Raw genomic sequence first — 5,212 nt, forward strand, 5'->3', positions numbered from 1 at the left:
AAGTCGAGGGATAGAGTTTAACAGTTGCGATGTAATGATGCAGCTCTATAAAACTCTGGCTAGGCCACACTTGGAGTATTGTGTCCAGTTCTGATCACCTCACTATAGGAAGGATGTGGAAGCATTGGAAAGGGTACAGAGGAGATTTTCCAGGATGCTGTCTGGTTTAGAGAGTATGCATTATGATCAGAGATTAAGGTAGCTAGGGCTTTACTCTTTGGAGAGAAGGAGGATGAGAGGAGACATGATAGAGGTGTACAAGATAATAAGAGGAATAGATAGAGTGGATAGCCAGCACCTCTTCCCCAGGGCACCACTGCTCAATACAAGAGGACATGGCTTTAAGGTAAGGGGTGGGAAGTTCAAGGGGGATATTAGAGGAAAGTTTTTTACTCAGAGAGTGGTTGGTACATGGAATGCACTGCCTGAGTCAGTGGTGGAGGCAGATACACTAGTGAAGTTTAAGAGACTACTAGACAGGTATATGGAGGAATCTAAGGTGGGGGCTTATATGGGAGGCAGGGTTTGAGGGTCGGCACAACATTGTGGGCCGAAGGGCCTGTACTGTGCTGTACTGTTCTATGTTCTATGTAGACCAAGACTGAAAAAACTAACAAAACCACATAATTATAACACATAGTTACAACTGTGCAACAATACCATAACTTGATGAAGAACAGACCATGGTTTTTATGGGATGCTTTTATGGCTTATACTAGAGGACGAATTATTTCTTTTACCACAAATGTTAAGAAAAAGGCTAATAAGGAGAGAATTGAATTAGCCAATCAGTTGAAACAATTAGACCAAAAATATGCTTTGGCTGCAGATCCTGCTTTATACAAAAGGCATGTTGAAATTAAATCTAAATACAATCTGCTTTTAACTTATCCAATTCAAATTCAAATTTTAAAAGATAAAAGTCAGTTTTATGTTCATGGAGATAAAACGGGTAAACTATTGGCTAACCAATTAAAGACCTTTATAGTTAAATGCCAAATTAAAGAAATTTGTAAAGTTAATGGCGATAAACCATCTGATAATTTAGAAATAATCGATACTTTTAGAGAATTCTATTCTAAACTTTATAGTTCTGATCCTTCTAAAGATAATACTGTAATGAATAATTTCTTAGATCGATTAAACGTTCCTACACTTTCTGAGGATAATCGAAAATTGCTGGATCAACCCATTTCTTATGAGGAAATTGCTGAGGTTGTTCGCTCTTTGCACTCGGGGAAGGCTCCAGGTCCTGATGGATTTTCTGGAGAGTTTTATAAGGCTTTTTTCTCTTTGATAATACCTCAGTTATATTCAGTCCTTTCGGACTCTTAAATTAGGTAGGTTGCCACAATCTTTTTATGGAGCCTCTATTTCACTTATTCTTAAAAAAAATAAGGATCCAACTGAATGTTCTTCTTATAGACCAATTTCCTCACTTAATGTTGATACTAAAACTTTATCTAAACTTTTGGCTCATAAGATTGAAAATATTTTGCCATCTATTATTTCTGATGATCAGACTGGACTTATCAAAAATCAATACTCCCACTTTAATATTTGTCATTTATTAAATGTTATTTATTCTCCTTCTAAAGAGGTATTGGAACGTGTGATATTCTTAAATGCTGAGAAAGCCTTTGATTGGGTTGGATGGAATTATTTATTTAAAACTTTAGAAAAATTTAACTTTGGGCTCGATTTTATTCAATGGATTAAATTACTTTATTTATCTCCCTCCACTCAGGTTCTTACTAACTCTCAGAATTCTAAACCATTTAAACTTCAATGTAGAACCAGACAAGGTTGTCCTTTGAGTCCTTTGCTCTTTGATTTGGTCTTAGAACCTTTAGCTATTGCTTTCCAGGAACCTAATGATATCACTGGTATTTTAAGGAGGGGTATTACCCACAATGTGTCACTTCATGCTGATGACCTTTTGCTCTACATTTCTAATGTGGAGTCTTCTTTATCTTCCATACTTTCTTTACTCTCCTGCTTTAGTCAGTTTTCAGGATATAAACTTAACTTTCATAAGAGTGAACTTTTTCCTTTGAATAATTTGGTATTAGTTAATACTAACCTTCCTTTTAAAACTGTAAGAAATCAATTTACTTATTTGGCTGTAACAATTACTAGAAATTATAAATTCCTTTTTAAAGAAAATTTTTACACTTCTGAATTATGTTAAGAAGGCACTATCAAATTGGTCAGCCCTCTCTTTATCGTTGATTGGCCGAATTAATTCTATTAAAATGAATATTTTGCCTAAATTTTTATATTTATTTCAAGCCGTCGCTGTTTTGGTGTGCTGGGCCCTCTTCTGTACTCCTTTTTCACCTATGACTGCGTTCCTGTACATGGTTCTAACTCCATAATCAAGTTCGCAGATGACACTACGGTGGTTGGCCTGATCAGAGGGGATGACGAGACGGCCTACAGGGACGAGGTCCAGCACCTGGCTGCGTGGTGTGCCAATAACAACCTGGCCCTAACACCCAGAAGACCAAGGAGATCATTGAGGATTTCAGGCATGCTAGAAGCCACACTCACATCCCCATCTACATCAACGGAGCTGTAGTGGAGCATGTATCAAGCTTCAGATTCCTTGGTGTCCACATTTCCGAGGATCTCACCTGGACCCTGAGCTCTTGCATCCTGATCAAAAAGACGCAATAGTGCCTTTATTTCCTGTGGAGCATCAAGAAAGCTCACCTCTGTCCCAGGATACTGATGGACTTTTACTGCTGTACCATTGAGAGCATACTCACCAACTGCATCTCAGTGTGGTATGGCAATTGTCCTGTATCAGACCGCAAAACACTCCAGCGTGTGATGAAAACTGCCCAGCGGATTATCGGCACCCAATTGCCCACCATTGCGAACATCTACCATAAACGCTGCCTGGGCTGGGCGAAAAGCATTATCAAGGATGCATCTCACCCTAACCATGGACTTTTTATTCTCCTCCCATCCGGTAGGCGCTACAGGAGCCTCCGCTCCCGTACCAGCAGGCACAGGAAGAGCTCCTTCCCTGAGGCCGTGACACTACTGAACCTCACATCACAGCGCTAAGCAGTATTGCACCCATATTGTACTATCTCAGTACTTTTATATTTGTGTGCTGTAGCACTTACTTTTTATTTGCAGTTATTTTGTAAATAACACTATTCTTTGCATTTCTGGTTAGATGCTAACTGCATTTCATTGGCTTTGTATCTGTACTCGGCACAATGACAATAAAGTTGAATCTAATCTAATCTAATTTATTGCTAAATCCTTTTTTGATTCTCTGGATTCTATTATATCTTCTTATATATGGAAAAATAAAATCTCTCGATTAAATAAAGTTCATCTTCAAAAAGCTAAAAAGAATGGAGGTTTAGCCTTACCCAATTTTAGGTTTTATTTCTGGGCAGTCACTATACGGAATCTTACATTTTGGTTATATTATTTAAATCGAGAGGACTGTTTGGTCTGGATTTCTTTAGAAGCTCATTCTGTTAATAGATTTTCTATCATTTCTCTTCTCGGATCCTCAATTCCTTTGTCTTTAAGTAACTTAACTGATAATTTTGTAGTTAAACACACCTTGAGGATTTGGGCACAATTTAGAAAATATTTTGGTTTATTGAGTTTCTCACTTTCAAGTCCCATTTTTTCTAACAATTTTTTAAACCTTCTATGTCTGATGTAGTTTTTAAAGAGTGGAATAGATTGGGTATTAAATGTTTTCAGGATTTGTTTGTTGGAGATAGTATCTCTTCATTTGAACAATTGTCTGCTAAGTATAGCCGACCCAAAACCCACTTTTTTGATATTTACAAATTAGGGACTTTTTGTGTTCTCAAGTACATACATTTCCTAAATGTCCAGATAAGAATTTACTTGATACAATTTTTAATTTGAAACCCTTCCGTAATGGATCTATATCTAACATTTATAGTATGCTGTTGGGAATGAGAAATATTCCTTCAGACAAAATTAAAAATCTCTGGGAACAAGATTTACAGATTCTAGTTTCTGACGATTCTTGGAATGAAATTTTTAAATTGGTTAATACCTCATCATTATGTGTCCGTCATTCCCTTCTACAATTTAAAGTGGTTCATAGGGCCCACATGACTAAAGATAACCTGTCTCCTTTTTATTTAGATATATCTCCCTATTGTGATAGATGTAACAATGGAGAAGCTTCATTAATTCATATGTTTTGGACTTGTCCGAGTCTTGAAAAATATTGGAAGGAAGTATTCCAAACTTTTTCGGTGCTTTTTAAAGTAAATTTTAAACCTAATCCTTTGACTGCCTTATTTGGTATTATTGGAGGAAATTATATTATTTTGGAGTCACATGATTTGCATATTTTGGCCTTTATGTCTCTTATAGCCAGGAGGGCATTGTTGCTTAAATGGAAGTATGTCACTCTGCCTACTCGTACTCATTGGTTACATGATGTTATGTCTTGCTTAAATTCAGAGAAGATTCGCTGTTCAATTTCTGAACCTAGACCAGATTTTTTAACATTGTGGGGGCCTTTTTTTGAATTATTTTCAAAATCTTTGATTTGCTATTAAGCACAGATGTTGGCTAACAATATGTTTTATTATATGATAAGGATTTTTTCCTTTTCTTTTTTTTTAACCGAACAGCTGGGTTTTTTTCTGGTAGTGGGTTTAGATGTTTTTTTGTATAATAAAATTATCTTTTCAATATTATGTTTAAATTTAATGTATATGGATATGGGGTAATGAGATTATATTTGTGATTCTAATATATTGTAATCATATATTATATATTCTACTGTACTCTGTATTCTTTTATGTAAGAAATTAATAAAAATACTGAAAAAGAAAGAAAAGAAATAATCTTTCAAAAATCATCGTGTCTGGCATGGTGTCAGAGGACAGGAAAATTGGAAATGTCACTCTACTCTTTGAGAAAGGAGGAAGGCAGCAGAAAGGAAATTATAAGCCAGTTAGTTGGGAAGATGTTAGAGTCAATTGTTCAGGATGAAGTGATGGAGTACTTGGTGACACAGGACAAGATAGGACAAAGTCAGCATGGTTCCCTTCAGGGAAAGTACTGCCTGACAAACCTGTTGGAATTCTTTGAGGAGATTACAAGTAGGATAGATAAAGGGGATGCAGTGGATGTTGTATATTTGAACTTTCAGAAGGTGCCACACGTGAGGCTGCTTACCAAGTTAAGA

Source organism: Mobula birostris, chromosome 7 (assembly GCF_030028105.1).
Source record: "Mobula birostris isolate sMobBir1 chromosome 7, sMobBir1.hap1, whole genome shotgun sequence".
Taxonomy (NCBI): Eukaryota; Metazoa; Chordata; class Chondrichthyes; order Myliobatiformes; family Myliobatidae; genus Mobula; species Mobula birostris.